This window comes from Camelus bactrianus, chromosome 33 (assembly GCF_048773025.1).
Source record: "Camelus bactrianus isolate YW-2024 breed Bactrian camel chromosome 33, ASM4877302v1, whole genome shotgun sequence".
Lineage (NCBI taxonomy): Eukaryota > Metazoa > Chordata > Mammalia > Artiodactyla > Camelidae > Camelus > Camelus bactrianus.
In genome coordinates this window covers 21748799-21767147 of record NC_133571.1, presented here as the reverse complement: position 1 = coordinate 21767147, position 18349 = coordinate 21748799, and the positions used below count along the sequence as shown (strand labels likewise).

The following is an 18349-nucleotide window of genomic DNA, read 5'->3' as shown; positions in this document are numbered from 1 at the left end:
TACATATTAAGCATGTGGTTACCACATAATTTCATTTGGTACAAATGATAAACTGTTAAAACATCCTGTCATTGCAATGTTGCAATTGTTTAGCCAGAGTCTGTTTTAAAATTGAAGTGCTGACGTACTTTGACCTATTACCACTAAAATACACAGTCTTCCCCCAGCCACCTCCATCCCAGAGAGTGTGGACACACCCTGTCCAGCCATTTGTGTGATTTTCACAAATAATTTATTGATTACTGTTTAAATTTATCATTGGTGTTTTAATAGATTAGCAAATGTGAGAATTTTGTTTGGTGTCTAGGAAGAGACAGTGAGTTAAGAAAAAGGAAGTGTTTGCTACAACTGAATCTTTGCAGAGTGGTCCCACTGGAATTCTCCTGGAGTATTGGCTGAGGGCAGGAAGATGAGAGAGAGCTTTTCTGACTCTATTATTTTGGTCATTCTCGTTGAAGCATTCATCTCCCTCTCTGACATTATACTGTTTACATGAATTACTGCTAAAGGGTATCTGGCCTCTGGCCTTTTTTTTTTTCATTCTTAAAGTTATAACCTTAGTTCAGAACTTAAGCGGAACATTCTGAGCTGGTGCCTTTCTAGTTAATTTTTTGCAGCCTCTTCTGTGACACTAATGCTTCACTGTTAGTACTGAAACTTCATTTCCACTCCCTCTCCAAAGTCCTTCAGTGGCTTCCCGCTGCCCAGACCTGTATAGGTTTTTAATTTGTTTGGGTTGTAGGAAGCAGCTGGAAGTGGGTTCTTTTTGGATGACTTTGAAATATTTTGGAGAATTGGCGTTGGGGAAATTGAGAGGGAGGAGAGTGGCTATAGATAGTCCCAAGTCACAATTACAGCAAGACTAGTTAAAATGTGGAAAAACACTCATTATAGAATTGTAAAATCAATACTGGGCAATGCTTTAAGAACCCCAAACATATAGATGGCTGAAAGGTTACTACCTGTGAAAATAGTCTGTATCATTATCCATGTCTTAGCTGAACTCTCATTTCAGCATCAGAACACTGGGGCCAAGCACTCGCTTTTGTTACCCACATGCTTCACTCTAAGGTCTGGCTCTCTGGTTGCTACCACAGCCTCTTTCCTGCCATCCCTGAGATCTGTGCTGTCCAGTATGGTTACCAGTAGCCACGTGTGGCTGTGGAGCACTTGGAACATGGCTGTGAGTGTGAAATACATGCCAGATTTTGGGATGTAGAATGAAAAAAACCAAGAAATATTTCCATTTCTGAAATACTGATTACATGTTGAAACGATACTATGTTGCATATACCAGGTTACATAAAATACATCATTGCAATTAATTTCGTGTTTCTACTTTTAAAAAATGTGGCTGCTAAAATTTAAAATTATGTATGTGTCTTGCCTGATACATCCACTGAACAATGTGGCCTTGGGCTTAGTCCCTGAGGCGGGGCCTTCCCAAGTGATAGTATCTCTGTACAATGTATCATCTTTTTGTTTCCACAGTTTCAATGAACAGATGCTGCTAATATGTAGGTGTGTCTGTTTCTTTTTTAGATCTTATGATAGCTCTCACAGAAACATTCTTATTCTTTTATAATTTTTTTATTTATTGAAGTACAGCCAGTTACAGCATGTCAGTTTCTGATGTACAGGAAAATATGGAATGCTTCACAAATTTGCATGTCACCCTTGCGCAGGGGCCATGCTAATCTTCTCTGTATCGTTCCAATTTTAGTATATGTGCTGCTGAAGTGAGCACCTTATTCTTTTGAAGAATACCTTAATGTTTAAACCACTTCCAGGTAATTGAGTTAACTGTTACTGAATTAATACATTCAATTAATCATTTGAACTTAAAATAATGAAATGATATCTGTTAAGCACATAATCCATTAAAAAAAAGTTGAGCTAAGCATAATCAGCTGAATTTTCCCACACTTGGTTGGCTACTTACTCATTGTTTTTTTTTTTAAATAATGTACTATTTTTCAAAGATTTAAGAAATATTTCTGGGAGGAACTTGAAGTTGAGAAACTCAAGCTCACATTTTTTTTCTCTCCTGTGATTAAAGAAAAGACCACAATAGTTTGCTTCTAAGTGTGGAACACTTTGGTGCAGCTCATGGGACAACTATCCTTTTAAACACAGAATTGTAACCTACAGATAAAATCATGTTCTTTTTATACCAGTATTTGAAAACATTCACTGTGTTGCCCTCCCTTACCTTTGTGGATGTATTTCCCTTTGCTGCCCTGCACTGGGGCTTCGTACTGGGTAGCACTGGTAACGGCTGGGCCTGGGGGGCAAAAGATCCTAGATTCAGAGCCCATCTCAGTCCTAGGGGCCAGCATCTGGGGCCCGTTACTTAACTTCTGTAAGCCTTAGTTTCTTTATCAAATTATTAAATGAATTTCTTGATTATTAATGGGGATGATAATAGTGCCGACCTCAGCACTCGGTGTGAGGGTACCTGTGATCACTTACCATGGTCGTATTATTGGCTCAATAACAGAGCAGATAGTCCTCAGTAGCTCAGTAATTGTTTATTGATTTTGGAACTTCTGCTTCAGCCAAACCCGTCTTCCCACTCCCTGCAAGATTCTGGAGCTTTCCTTCATGTTTTCATACCTTGATTTCTCAAATAGGATGTTTGTTCCTTTCTCCCCTGGTTCTGCCCACCAGAATCCCTTTCATCCTTCTGGAGCAGTGGTCAGTAAACTTTTTTTTGGTAAAGAACCAGATAGTAACCATTTGCCGCTTTGGGGGCCACCTGGTCCCTGTCACACACTACTCTCCACCCCTTGTGGGAAAGCATCCCGGGTTCCAATGAAACTTTATGGATCCTGAAACTGGAAGTAATGTAATTTCCATGTGTCATGAAATATTCTTGAGTCTTTTCAACCATTTAATTTAAATTTAATTTAATTTTTCTTGATTATGCTTTTATTTGCAGAATTTAAAGCAAGAAAGTATAAAGAGTAACGAAAACAGAGCATCGTGGACCCATGATCCCAAACTGAACCATTGGTAACCTTTCTTTTTTTTCATATTTGCTTTAGATTTTTAATGAAATAAATAAAACATTCCAGATTAATATGACCCTTTGTCTTAACATCCCCTTCCTATTCTGCTTTATCTCCTTTCTGAGGTAAGAACTATTGTGACTCTTCTGTGAATGCATTTTATATTTTCTATACTTTTATGTATAAATATATGTATCAATCCATATATAGGTGGATTTAACAAACTGTAGCCCATGGGACAAATTCAACCTGTGGCCTGCTTCTCTAAAAACTCCACACTAAGAATGGTTTTTATATGTAAAGAGTTGTTAAAAAAAAAAAAAGACAACAGAAAAAAATATGTGACAGATATCATATATGGCCTGAAAAGCCTAAAATATTGACTGTCTTTTGCAGAAGAAGTTTGCTAACTCCTGATACACAATATTGTCTTTGTTTTATGTTATAAAAGGGTCCTATATCCTAAAATCATTCTGATAAAGTTTCAATCATTTTAGAATGTAAAAACCATTCTTAGTTCATGGGCCATACACCGACAGGTGTCTGGCGCAGCCCTGTCCTGGAGCAAGGTGAAGTCACACGTTCCTTGCTGGACTGGGTGGGTTGTAAGTGATCCCTGTTGTCTCTGAATGTGCTCCAGGAGTTTTGTACTGCTTTGTAATAATTGTAAGTTTTCTGAGTATTTAATTAGTATCGTGGAGGAACTGTTTGTGCTTATTTCTTGCTTCCTAAACATATTATAGGTTCCTAGAAGCTTTGGATACCAGTTAGTCCTCTCATGTAGAATGCAGGACAAAAATGCCGTTCGCTTGTTGGGATGCTAAGCTGTTCAGAGGGATAAAGGATAACTTTAGACATTCAAAGTGATTTCTGAAATTTTCCTCCTTTCCTTCAAAATTCTTATTTTTTGTGTGAAAATCTCACCTTCTTGTTGGCATGGCTTGAAGGTTTTGGGGCCAATTTGTTGGGGGTTATTATCAGTCTTGCCACAAGCCATGATTATAGACAACCTTATAGTAATGTTCTTCTGAGAGAGGACTAGCTATAATCCTGTGACTAATTATTGCTTTGTGTTTGACTGACTTTTTAAGTGTCCTTTCTAAGGCACCTGTTTACATTTAATCCTTACTGTGTGATAGTGACAGAACAGTGTTGTAACTACTTTACAAATGAGAAAAAGGAGGCAGAAGTTTAGTGAATTATGTGAGAGAGGCGGGAGCAAGGTGCCTGGGCCGCCCCAGGCAGTGGTGTATACATTTATAAGATTTTAGCCTCTTACTCATCATTTATTCATCTTCTCTTTTATTCTTCTTCTCTTGAAGTTGATGAATTGAAATTATTCTGGATTTCCAGGACTTCATAACTTGACAGATACAAGGACCTCTGACCAATAGATTTTTAGGACACTTGTTATGTGACACACAAGTTTTCTCAAGTATGTTAAACCACTGCAGTGATGTAACCACAAAACAATGATTCTAGAAGTAAAACCAAGTTATGGAGCACTCACTGTGCTCTGATGAACTTTGTTTCATTTAAAAAATTTAAGAAAGTTGATATTCATATTTATATATACTTTCCCCAAACCTTAGGTATTGTATCAAAAGATTATATATATTTGTACATCATTTAAAAAATCATGGCTCTTTCAGATTCATGGTTTTTCAACAGTTATAAGATGTAGGTGATGTATTTTAAATCTAAAAAATATGCATAAGACCTTTACAGAAAAAAATTCTAGAGCTTTATTGAGTGACTTTAAATAAAATCTAAATAAATGGAGAGACACACTGGGTCGAGGATTGGAAGATTTAATATTGTAAGGCATAAATTTTTTGGAAACTGACTTATGGATTTAATGTAATCCCAGCAAATTAAAAAAAAAAAACTAGACAAGCTGATAACAATTTTTGCCGAGGCCAAAGAAAAGGCAAAGCACTCTTGACAAAGAAAAAGAAGTTGGAAAAACTAGTGTCCTAGGGCTCAGGAAGAGCTACAAAAATTAAGATAGTGTGGAGAACTGTATTCAGTGTCTTGTCATAGTCTGTAAGGGAAAAGAATGTGAAAGGGAACATACGTGTATAACTGAATCAGTGTGCTGTACACCAGAAATTAACATAACATTGTCAATCTACTATACCTCAATAAAAAAGGTAAGACAGTGTGATACTGGCACAAAGATAGAGGAATAGACCAATAGAGCACCACAAGGAGTCCGGACAGTCTCACACATACTCAAACACTTGATTTATAATCTAAGAGGCATGGAAGATAAAAGGCCAAATAATAAAACATTTAGAAGTTGACACAGGAGTATAAGTTCATGACTCAGTGGAGAGAAAGGTTTTTTGGGGGGGGCAGGAAGGAGGTAAATTAGGTTTATTTACTTTTTAGAGGAGGTACTGGGGGTTGAACCCAGGACCTCGTGCATGCTAAGCACACGCTCTACCACTGAGCTGTACCCTCCGCCTTAGAGAAAGGTCTGTGATGTAAGATGTTACATGCCCTAAGAGTAATGGGCAAAACTCTTGAACAGGCACTTCAGAAGAGGAGAAATCCAAAACTCTGATAAACATATGAGAAGGTGTTCAACCTTGTTAATAACCAAGGAAGTGCAAATTACAACCACAGTGCCGTGTTACTGTGCCCCTGAATTACAGCTGGCAATAGCAAGTCCTGAAGCTGGTGAGCGATAGAGCGGTCACACCGCTACTGTATAGCACAGGGAGCTATATTCAGTTTCTTGTTAATGAGCTATAATGGAAAAGAATCTTGAAAAAAAAAGTTATGTCTATGTATAACTGAATCACTTTGCTGTACACCTGAAACTAACATTGTGAATCGACTACACTTCAATAAAAAAATAAGAATTAAAAAAAAAAAGAACATAGTCATAGCTGGCTGGTAGGAATAGAAACTGGTATGACTACTTAGGAAGCAGCTTGGCATTGCCTAGAAAGTCAAAGATGCTCAGACTCTACAGCCTGGCGATTGCTGTTAGAGAACTGCATACGCACGAGAGAACCAGGAAGAGTATCTGGAGTAATTAATTTTCCTGATATGAGCTGATTTAGTTAACATTTGAGGGCTGCTGTGTTCTGTACACAAACAGCTTTCTTTTTTCAGTGCAATGGTAAATAAATGTTATTTATATATTTTCTCATTCTGCTGAATATGTTAATAAAATCTTCCATCCAGTCTGTTCTTCATTTCCCAAAACAATGCTGGGCACAGAATAGGCATTTGATAAATACATTGTTGTGTTGAAAAAAAATTGTTATATGGATTTTTAGAGGGAATACCCTTCACCATAGCTTTCTAGTTAGTTACCTCAGCTCTCTGGCTATTGAATCCTTTGCTTAATTAAATCTGTTTGTGGGTCTGGGAGATTACAACCTCTCCTGGTTCCTTTGAGATCAAGCCTCGCCCAGTGATTGCATCATCTGGTAGGAGGCCGAGCCGGCAGCCGGTGCAGCCGGCTTGGTTCTGGCAGCTTTGCCTCAGAGGAAAGGTGCGCAGCAGAGAAGGAAAGAGACGTTTACGCTTTCTCTGTAGTACAGGGGGCCTGGGGTCACATCCCACTTCTCAGCGCTATGACCTTGGAAAGTAATAACTTTTGGTTGTTGTGAGGATTCAGGGAAACTGAGTATTTAAAGGCCACCTCACGACGCCTGGCGTGTGATAGGTGCTCAGTGAGGGGCAGTCACCACAGTTATTACTGTGCTGCTGGTTACGTCCTTCAGTGACGTTGAATATCCACGGTGTGTGTTTTCTGTCAGATGAACTGTGATTATGCTGATTTCTAAACTAAAGAGCTGCATCTGTTAAGGGATTCTAATTTTGTGGTCTCCCTTATCTCCTCTGGATTTGCAAATGAGTCCAACATGTGTAGCCTACACCTGAAGGAAGTGGTCCAGTAAGTGTTTGCAGAGTAGGTATGACTGATGGTTCCAAACAGGAATAAAATTCTGGATATTTTTGTTTATTTGTTTTTTTTGGGGAGGAGGGTAATTAGGTTTATTTATTGGTTTATTTATTTAATGGAGGTACTGGGGACTGAACCCGGGACCTCATGCATGCTAAGCACGCACCCTGCTGCTGAGCTACACCCTCCCTGCTCTAAACAGGAATAGGATGCCACTGTTTTGTCTCTCCTTATGGAAGAAAGTGTTAATCACATAGTTTTAAAATTCTATCAAAATTTTAAGTTGAAATATGCATATTATCTAGTGAAATACGTCAGTTGAGAGAACCCTCGCGTACAGCTAAGACATATTTATTCTCTAATTAATTATTTAATAATGAAAATGTATTAAGTCATTCTTTTACTTGGAAATAAGACTTTTCTGGATTACAGTGCCTTTATGATCTAATACTCAGCTTCATAAGTTAAATAGTTACTAACACTGGGAATACACCCTTTACCACTGTAGTAACTGTAACCAACATCCCGCTCCCTCTCATCGGTTGGCCTGGGAGCAGGTAAATCAGCTGTTACTATTCCAGCTGTCAAGATAAAGAACTTTCACTTGCCTTCGCTTCCAGTATTTTCCCACTACTCTGTACTGAGAAAACACTTTAAGAAACGTCCTGGCTTGTAGAAGACATCTCTGAGTACTAGGCCAGTGGATTGCTGGCCTTTTGTAGTAGTTTTATTAAGATGGAGGAGGTTGAAATTAGATCACAATTGTTGATTATATGCCATTAATACAGAGTTTTTATGAAGGCAGTAACTGCCTCATTGTGTCGTCTGTCTGGGCTCACCACCTTGTTCATTAAATGCTTGCTTTTGACCATCCTATGTTTCATATTTAACTTTGCAGACAAGTGACTGAGGTTGAGGAATGAGAATTTGGAAATGAACAGGAGGTCAAGGCCCAAATTACCTGTTCACAGGGGAACTGAATTGGATATAAAGGCAGTTACTTCAAACACTGTCACTTTGCTTCTTAGTCCCGGGCAGGGCCATGGTCCAAGTCTCTTTGAAAAGAGGCTGTGCACGTTTCAGGAGCTGTATTATAGACTCTTAAATTTTAAAAATTGTGCTCTAGAATAGTTTCCTCTAAGCAATCTTAATTTTAAATTTCTTTTTTTTCCAGTTAAAACATTTTAAAGCCCTTGAATTTACTGAGGAAATAGCTTAGTACTTGAGATTATGCCTCTTTACATTATCAAATATTTTATCCTAATCTGGATTTGTGATTGTCGAGTCAGTTACCACCCAGAACCATCTGTGAGAAAGGCTTTCAGGGCCCCAGAAGACCCACCTGCAAGTCTCCTATTTAGTTACTGCAATTGCTAGTTCAACAAAAGAGCTGGAGATAAGTGGGCCAGATAGCCTTCTGCGTACAGGGGTGCCCGGGCCGCAGCTCGGATTTGTACCCCCGCCAGCTCTCTTGTGAACAAACACGACTGTGGAAAAAGGGGGCTGGAGGGACTGTGCTCAGGGCTACACAATCTGTTACTCACAGCTGGAAAACATGGGTGCTTAGTGTTACGTGATGAGTCATTTGTATCAATCTTTCAGTCTTCAACTGTTCCTCATAAATCCATATTTGCATACAAAGCTTATTTCAAATATTCCTGGTTAAGTGCACGGGACAGATTTGCTTGTTATCATGTGGCGAAGGGAAGCTAAAAAATCAAATGTGCTTGAGACTAATCTGATTGGCGAGGAAGACCACCCTGAATGAACAACCACCCAGTCTTTTCAGAATTCTGAGACGTACGTAGCACACGCATATTAGAGAAGCTGGTAAGTTGCATGTTTTGAAGAAAGCTGTAAGGATTCTTGCTAAAGTTCTGTTCAGTAATTTTAGAAAGTCTCTTTTTAAAAAGGTGACTTTGAGCACTGAGAGTCTGTGTGTTAATAGCTGTTAGTATCATGAAGTTGGAGTAAGAATTCAGTGTTCACCTTTGTACCCTGCTTCCTAAAGGCAGTTTGTGGCCTTGATATAATCAGTTCCTCATACTGCTTCTAGAATGATTTTCTAAGAAGTGTTACTGCCATGATAAAACATTCTTCTTACCCTGTTGTGAAAGGTTAGCCCGGTCTGACTGACTTCAGATCATCTGGAGAGGTTTGTAAACAAGGATTCCTGCTCTCCCCTCTGCCTCTGCAATTGATGGAATACAAAATTCCAGGGTGAGAGTCTGGAATTTGCTGATTTTTTTTTTTTTTTTTTTTTTTTTTGCCTAGGTTCTTAGGTGAATGTGATAAAACCAGTTCATAAACTTTGGGAGCTGGACTTCTTCACCTTGAAGTCTTCTGTAGGCCTGTCCTAACTGTCGTTTGAGGCTTTTCTCTCTTATGGTTACTAGTGCCTGAGCACGTTCTCAGTTTCCCTTGCCTCTGGAACTTTCTCAAGCTGCTTTCATCAGAAATGCCCAAATATTATTCTCCCTTTCTCTCTGTCTGTCTCTCTATATATTAAGTTCTTGATGTTTATCACCAAATTGCTTCCTAGAAGGTTCGCATTGATTTAAATGCCCATCTTTTTTTTCCTAAATGCCCATCTTTTTTTTCCTTTTAAAAAACAGCTTGAGATTTAATCCACATACCATACAATTCACTCATTTAAAGCAAACAATTCAGTGGCTTTAGTATACTCACTGTTATGCAGCTGTTGGCACAATCAATTTTAAAATATTTTCATAACCCCCACAGAAACTCCACACCTCTTAGCCATCACCCCTTAACTCCCCATTTCATCCCAACCCCTGGGCGACCGCTTACCCACTTTCTATCGCTGTTGATTTGTTTTTCTGCATATTTCATGTAAATGGAATCATTCAGCATGTGCTCCTTTGTGACCAGCTTCTTTCGCTTAGCAGAGTTTTCAAGGCTCATTCTTGCTGTAGCATGTAGCAGTTTCATGCCCTTTTTTGCTGAGTGGTATTCCATTACATGGATACTGCATTTTCTCTCTGTGTTCATCAGTTGATGGATATTTAGGTTGTTTCCATTTTATAGCTGTTATGAGTTGTGCTGCCATGAACATTCAGGCACAAGTTGTAATGTGGACATGTGTTTTTATTTACTTTGGGTTTATTATACCTTGGTGACAAACCGCTGGGTCATTTGATAACTCTGTTTAGCCTTTAGAAATTGCCAGACTGTTTTCCACAGCAGCTGCACTATTTTGCACTCTCACCAGCAGGGTGTGAAGGTTCCAGTTTTCCTTCTCACTCAGCGACACTCGCTAGTGGTCGCTATGCCACTGGAATAGCATTAACAAAGGCGGCTTGGTGCGGTTAGCTGACATGGCGTGAAAGATGTTGCCGCTGTTAAGCAGATTAGTGTTTTGCTGAGAGTGAGGCCATGTAAGTTATGTTCAGCTATAATTCTGAAGCTACGATGTACGTTTCCTTAGCTGGAAGAACCTTTACTGGGAGTGGAGAGCTTACCCTCTGTGTGAGTTGAAGTCCAGGAATGTGCTGCTTGCTTACACAGTAGCAGGGCAAGAGCCAGAGGCGCCCCTTCCTGTCCGCCGTAGGAGTGGACACGAACTGTTAGGGCGCATTAATGATTAATATCAGTAACCAGAACAACCGCAGCAATGAGCATTTCCAAGTGTTTCCCAGACGCCAGGTGTGGTGTTTCATGTCACTGATTTCATGGTTTCATTGCTGTTGTTCCTGTTTTATAAATGAGGGAGTTAAGGCCCAAGAAGTAAAGTGACTTGTCCCCGGTCTTGCAGTGAGCAGGTGGAGGCTGAGGAGCCTGCATCCCGGCCGCCTGACTGTGGGGCTCTGTTCCTCTCGTGCGAATTCATGCAGCGGCATTGGAGGTGGGGGAGGAGGGAGTGGGTGGATGGCAGGCAGCGGAGGGCCAGGGTGAGGCACCAGGTATTGTGTAAGGACCTACGTGGGGGAATACTGTTGACGTGTGACTGCCGACACTTCTGACTGTCATCCCTGGATTGCTGTCCATCCTGTTAACTAAGGCAGGTTGCACGAGGCCGCGGGGAAGGCGTGAGATGTACATTCTAGTCCCGGAACTGCCCTCCCCCTGGCCTTGGCCATGCCAGCTTGAGCCTGGGTTTTAACCACTGTAAGGTCGGCTCCTCCAAGTGTGATGGGGATGGTGGCATCTGAACTAATCTCACGGTGCTGTCGTGATCATGACCCAGGTTGGGGATACAGACATTTCAGACACTGTACAGTCACCCGGCAAGATGAACATCTTAGGTTATAATGAGTGGGCTTCTCAGAGAATTCCTTTTACTACCATGTTTGGCTTGCACTGTACTCTGTGCATTTACAAGGACTGATTTTGATTTTGTGTAACATGAGAGCAGCTGAGTTCCACGTACCTTTGTAGTCATATAGTTGGCATGAATATTTGTATTTGCTCGTTTACAGTACTGGATGATGTCATGAGTCGTTTGCTTTTTCTCCTCTTTGTGTTTTTTTCCTTCCTGCTCATTCAAGTTCAGTTATAAGCATTGATATTATATGTGTAGTTAGTTACTCACCCTTGTAAGCAGTAGTGCACTGTCATTTTTAATGATAATACACTTTTTATTGATGAGAATTCATCCTTAAAGAGTTTTCATTCAGCAGCAGATTCCCTCCTAAGGCAGGACTGTTCCATGTGTTCATTTAAGAACTAGCTGTGGGGAGGGGTGGGTGTAGCTCAGTGATAGGGTGCGTGCTTAGCAAGCACTAGGTCCTGGGTTCAATCCCCAGTACTGCCATTAAAAAAATTTAAAAATAAATAAACCTAACTGCCCCCCCCCAAAAAAAAAGAAAGAAAAAAAAAGGTGGAAAAAACAAGTGCAGCCTGGGGTGGTGGGTGGAAGGCCAGCTGGGGAGGGAATGTGGGGGAGGGAATGTGGGGGAGGGAATGTGGGGGAGGAAGTGGAGGTGGCCGTGTGTGAGAAGGAGCAGAGAGAGGTGGAGGTCGGTGCGCAGGTCAGTGGGCTCAAGGGAAAGTTTGTTTAACATAAACAGTTTATTGAAATATAACCCGCGCATAATAAAGATGGGGGGTGCCGTGCACATGTGCCGATGTGAATGGTCCTACAGGGAGGTCCTACAGGGGCTGCAGAGGGCGGGGTGTGCAGCCCTGGAGGGACCAGCCGGACCAGCACAGAGCAGCCCGAGCCGAGAGCTTGGTCTTGGGTGGGACTGGGGACCTTTCCTCCATTGCAGTGCATGTGGAGGCGTGTTTACTTTCAAAGTGGGGAGAATCACATTTTAATAACAACACGGTGTTTTAAGATCCCGCTGATATTCCAAAGCTTTCTCATTGCTTTCTGCTCCTTGATAAAGCAATGACCTGTTTAGTGATTCTGTTATATCTTGATGACACTGTCATATTAGACATGCCCCATGACAGTGCTCTTCTTACCAGGGTCTACCCGTAACCGGTGCCCACAAGTTCTCAAAGTTTGATAAACAGAGACACAAGGTCAAAGGGGGCACGTTTCCCACCGTCTCATCCCCTAGGATTGCCCTCAGTTTCCTACCAAGGCAGCCAGTTCTGAGAGGTCAGATTCTGGAGAGAGGGGATGCTTTCTGAAATAAGCCCAGTGTTTTGCACCTGACTTTCCCCTTGGAGCATTTTCTGACTCCCCGGAGGCCGGGAAGCTGGTAGGAAAGGGCTCTATGAGGGGCTGGGGAGATCAGACATTTCGGGTGAAGAGCTGCGAAGGCTGTCAGAACAGAGCAGCCAGCACCCCCGAGGCAAGGAGGGAGCCTGAGGTCCAGCCGATTTTCCCCTAGAGCTCTTGCTGCCTAGGCTGTGCCGGTCAGGAGGCTGGCGGTCCAGCCAAGAGCAGCTGGCTAGCAGAGTGGGATTTCGGGAGTCTCACTTTGCTGGGAAGAAAACAATGGAATTCAGGGCCCACCATAGAAGAGGTTCCCTAAGAAGCACCTCAAAATTTCTGCTGCCATCCCTGGAAGTTCAAACCTTGGAGCAGGCTCTGGCTTAGAGTCCTACAGAGGCGCAGACCAGCCTGAAGTCATCTTGGTGGGATGGGGGACCCTGCCTTCTGCAGCCCGCTGGCGGGTGGGGGCGGATGGCGGCAGTGTCTTTGGGAGACCATGGTGCTCTGTTCCTTGGTCCGTGTGCGTTTACTCTGTGAACATCCCTCAAGTCGGATGCTAATGGTCTGCAGTCTGTGATAGACCGCTGTTTGTGGTTTCCCCCTGAAATCTTGTAAGAGCACAAGGGGGGACTCCTGTTAGATTTCTCTTTGAAACTGCTGCCACATTTTACCAGCCAACCAGCTGTTCTCTGTAAAAAGGGAAGAGGCAAACATCAAGGCTTCTCTCTCTTTAGAACTCACACTGAGTGCTGGTTCCTTTTGAACTCTCAAGGATATTCATGTGGAATCGTCAGGCTCAGACCCCCAGCATGTCCTTAGCCTGGGCTTCTCCTTGAGGGAATGGTGAGAGTTATTTTGAATGACCTGATGGGGTTCTGGTGCGTTGCTGCCAAACTGTCAGACGGGATGGGAGGATCAGTCTTTGTCTTTTGGTGCGTGCAAAGGTCTTACCTGAACTAGGAAAATAAAGCCCACGTTTCTTGGGTGGTCATGAGGAAAGATTTGCTTGTGTGCCTCTTGTGAGGCATGAAGAAAGGAGTACCACAACCTTGGCTGGAAAAAACAACCTTTCAAAGAAGAGGACCCTTAGCCGATAGTCTCTGAAGCCCTTTTCGTGCGCAGGAAAAGTCGGAGGAATCATCACCTGATGTGCAGACTTCCCAGCGGCTGGTGCCCATTCTGGGAGTTCTGATCCCGGTGTTTTCTCACTTGGCCTGTGGCAGGCCCGTCTTCCCACGTGGCTCAGAAATCACAGCGCCCAATACCAGCACCATTCGCACTGCCGTCTCTTGTACCCGAGTCCCATAGGTTTGGTTGGCAATGTCATTTTTCCAGTGGTGGATGTCTGCTTCCCTAATCAAGTTCATGCCCAGCTCCTGTTCCCATGCCTTTCAGTTTTAATGGCAAATTATCATGTCATCTTTTCGAAGACATTTAAAATGGCAGTTACACTCAGAGTGTCTGCTGCCGACAACACACGTGATTCAGCGAAGCAGGGGCTGAAGTCATGAAGGGCCGTGAGCAAGGTCACACACAGGCGGGCGGTGCATCCACATCCTGACCGCCCCTGGGTGACAGCGACCGCGGGACCCAGTGTTGTAGAACAGACCTCGTTCAGAGATGTTAACATGTGAGAAAAGTGCGTTAGAGACTTGATGAGATGCAGACTGTTAATTCTTACAGCAGCCACGCTGGGCAGATAATTTGGATTTCCCAGTGAGACCGAGCATCCGTTTGTGGCTGACTGACATCAGGCCTACTAAGCACATGGTAGATTTGGAGGCATAGAACCCAGACTTATCTGATTCTAAAGCTCATACTTTCAACTATCTAACACTATTCATTCATATGTGCGTGTGTGTGTAAAATGCATATATAATACATATATATGAATATGTTTCCTAACATATATATATATGTGTTTCTTAAGGACCCAGGACAGTACCTGGCACATACTAAGTATTTAATAAATATTTGTGAATAAAATCCCTAGAGAGGATAGAAATGCTTCTCTTCCTGGAGATGAAGTCTCTAACATTTTGGACAGTGGGTAAAAGGAGGGAAGATGGACGACCATTTTCCAGACAAGGTAGAGCCTGAGGTTCTGGGTTCTCTCAAGTCTATGGCAGAGGAGTGGAAGGAGGCCTGCCCCTCGCTAACGGAGCCTGTCAGCACCTGCCTGTTGGACAGCGCTGGAGTCGCTCCTGGACTCCTCCCTCCCCGTCTCCTATAAACCAGGATCAATGGGGCTCTATAAATTGTGCCATTAAAAAATAAAAAAGGAAAACAAATATGACAAGCTTTGCTATAAAGGAAGTTCAGGTCCGGGGCATTTGTTATTTGATGAATTACTAGGCTTGAAAAATATGACATGTTTTGAAAATTTTGAAGCTCTTACAGCTCATCTGTAAAATACGGAAGCTGATGTACTGGAGCACTGCTGTGTGCTGGTCTGGGCCTAGATCTTTCTGTGTGTCATGTCGCCCTCTCGGTGTCACCAGGACGTGATTATTATCTCCGTTTTGCACAGACTGCTGTTGAGGCTCGGGGAGTTTTAGTGGTTACACCAGGGGGTGTGACTGCTGAGCCCTGGGCCAGTTGGGAAGCTGGGACGTTCACTTCAGAGCCTGTGGACTTCCTGCTGTGCTCTGCTGCTTCCTGTCTAAGCTTAAGGCTCGAATAGACTTTAGAAACCGCTTCATACTCTCATTTTACAGACGAGGTCTCTGATGTGAGAGGATTTAGAGCCACTTATGTAGTAGTCGAGTCATGACTGGAGTGCCGTTTCCTTCAACAATGTATTATACAGTAAATAAATGCAGAATGTCACACTGGTGTTTCAAGTAGTTTCATAGTTACAGAAGCTCCATGGGTCTTGCGATTCTGTCCTAAAGAACAAGATCTGGGTATTTGGTATCGCTGTTTTAGATTCCAGGCACTTTTTGAATTAAAGAGTTTTCACATCTCAGGCTTCTTTATTTGCTAACGGTATTCTGAAATTACTGGGCACTGCCATTGTGGGCCGTGTTTCACCCCTATTTAGCTAATTTTACCTGCAGACTTTCCGTGTGGATTAACTGTTCTGTAATTTTTCTCCACATCTGCTGAGCAGTTATTTCCTTTTTTCTCCCCCTTTATCCTTCCCTTATGCAGTTTCTGCTATTTTATGTCTTGTAATGCCTATTTCCTTATTTTGGCAAGATTAGAAAAAAGGTATTTCAGTCTGGAGTAAATATGCTATCCCTTCCCACCTCTGCTTGCTTCTTCCTCTTCCTCCTCCAAGTGTCACCTTCTCCGAGAAGCCATGCCTGGACACCCCCGTTGGGATCAGATGTCTTCTGTCTTCCCACTGCACTCTGTGGTGTCTTTCAGCCAATCCATACAGATCACTGAGGATCTTCCACTAATCTAGATGCCAGGTCTAGAGTTACTCACTTTCCTTGACCTGAAGGAACTTAGAGTTGAGATGGGAGGCAGACAAACAGAACCATGTGGTATGATTGAGTACTTTTTTTTTTTAAAGCTAGTATGTGAGGGCTTATTCTGTAGCAGGCATTGTGTTAAGCATTTTACGTGCGTTATTTCATGCTGTCTCAATAACCTTATGGTCCTCATTTTACAGAGAAGCAGAGGACTTTAGAGAACTTCCAGGTTTTGCCGAAGGTCAGTTAAGTCACAGAACTGCTGCCCCACCCCAGGTGCAGAGCCTGAGCTCCTAACCACTGTGCCTCTTGTACCGAGTGCTGCCTCTGCACAGGTCAGAGCACGCGCTTTCCCCCCGCGTCCCCCGGCCTCACGCTCTGGGCACAGGGAGAGGAGCGCCCCGGTGCCGGAGTTCAGAGACTGACAGTTGCTGAACAGTCATTCAGCCACTGTAACTCACTGTGTCATCCCTCAGAGACTTGGCAAGAATTCAAGATGTAACACATTGTATGTCCAAACTTATTCATCACAAAAGATTAAAAATAACCTAAATGTTTATCAACACAAGATTGATTAAATACATTATGACGTGTTCATGTAATGAAGTGATGCAGTTGTAGTAAAGAATGAAGAAATGATACATAGTATGAACAACTTAAAAGGGGTGGTATCATGGGGCATAAATCAGGTTTAAAAGAGACGCTACTTTGTATAGAATCAATAGTACGCTGCTGTTTGTGGTCGGAGAGGCAGAGAGTGTTCATATTTTTGCCTGTATATGCATAAAATATCTTTGGAAGAACAGATGGAAAATCGGTGATATAGGGTGCTTCTAAGGAGTGGCTGAGAGATTCCAGGTGGAGAGATTGCCCGCTAAATACCTTTTTGTACCTTCTGAATTTTCAGCCAGCTGAATTTACCAACTACTAGAAAATACATAAATAAAATTAAAATGAAAGAAATAATAAGCACCTTTAAGAAAGGTGCTCTGGGCTGGTGTGTTTCCTGCATGCGTGGGGAAGCCTGCCTTGACCCTCGCTGCATCCCAGTGCCTGGACACTGTGCACTTGAGTATTTGTGTGATCAGTAAACCAAGCTGAAAAAAAAAAACCCCATCAAATTCCTGTATGGGAAAAGAAGAGCATCTCTCTTGTGGTATTAATTCCTGCTAAAAATACGTGTCCCAAATCTAACCATGAGGAAACATCAGACAAACTCAAGTTGAGGAACATTCTGAAGAACAAATGGCCTGTGCATTTCAGAAATGTCAAGGTTGTGGAGAACTAGGAAAGACTAGGGACTGTTTCTGATCAGAGGGCACTGTCGGGATGTGACAGTGGGACGCACCGTGTGCGATGCCCGATTGCATCCCGGGCCAGAAAAGAGGTGTTTCCTTCTCGACAAAGGACGGTAATCAGACAATTGGCAAAATTTGAATGTGGTCTATAAATGAGGGAATAGTACTGTTTCAATGCTAATGTCCTGATTTTGATAGTAGGACTGGCTATGTGAGAAAATGGCCTGTTTTTAGGAAACAGGCACTGAAGAATTTAGTAGTAAAGGGGCTTTGTGCCTGCAACTCACTCTCAAATAGTTCAAGGTTAAAAAAAAGGAGAGAGGGAGAGAGAAAAAGAGAATTATAAGGTAAACATGGTAAAATGGTAACATTCGGGGAACTTGAGTGAAGAAACACAGAAATTCTTTGTACTATTTTTGCTGCTTTTCTGTCTGAAATTATTTCAAAATACAGAATTAAAAAAACAGTTCTGATTTGGAACATTTTATGATTTTGTGATACTGAGCCCTTCGTGTTTTTGTCAGTTTTGTGTTTTTCTTCCTACAGATCTTTGTATTATTGTTGATATTTATTCCTAGGTTTCTTAATATTTTTGTTCCTTTTAAAAAATATATAACCGCTTTGTTGGGATATAATTCACATATGAGACAACTCACCCTGCCTTTTACGTGTGCTTAAATTGTACTACTAGATAAGCATAGTATGCTTAAAAAAAAACAACTGTATTAGGGTATAATTTATACAGGAAAAAATTCACATATTTTAATTGAATAGGTTGATCACTTTTGACAATGAATTCCCCATGTGACCACCACCCCAATCTAGATACAAGATGTAGAAGATTTCCATTTCTCCAGAAAGTGCCCCCGTGGCCCTTTGTTTCTGTGTTCACCTGTTGATGGCGTGGGCATTGTTTCCAGCACCCTCTGAATGGAGGGGAGAGGGCAGGGTGTGTGCAGGGCAAGTGTGTGTGTGTGTGTGTGTGTGTGTGTGTGTGTTGGGGGTGAGGGTGGCAGCATTGAGGCCGACCAGGAGCAGGGGCCTCAGTGTCTCAGAAGAAGCTC

The 18349-nt window shown here is 42.2% G+C and overlaps 1 protein-coding gene and 1 non-coding gene across 6 annotated transcripts in view; one reads left to right on the top strand and one right to left on the bottom strand.

Annotated features, from left to right (window-relative positions):
• Window positions 1-18349, top strand: part of PRDM10 (PR/SET domain 10) — a 74348-nt gene that overhangs the window by 2508 nt on the left and 53491 nt on the right. For 4 of the 5 annotated variants that reach the window (XR_006725830.2, XM_045518733.2, XM_010957866.3 and 1 more), the window contains exon 2: window positions 2942-3015. The gene's annotated coding sequence lies outside the window, so the exon portion shown is untranslated. Of the gene's footprint in view, window positions 1-40; window positions 1184-2941; window positions 3016-18349 lie in introns of those variants that run through there. The other variant, XM_074357176.1, reaches the window with a different exon arrangement.
• On the bottom strand, window positions 1641-1747 carry LOC123617670 (U6 spliceosomal RNA). The gene has a single exon (XR_006725841.1). It is a non-coding gene; the product is annotated as a U6 spliceosomal RNA (small nuclear RNA).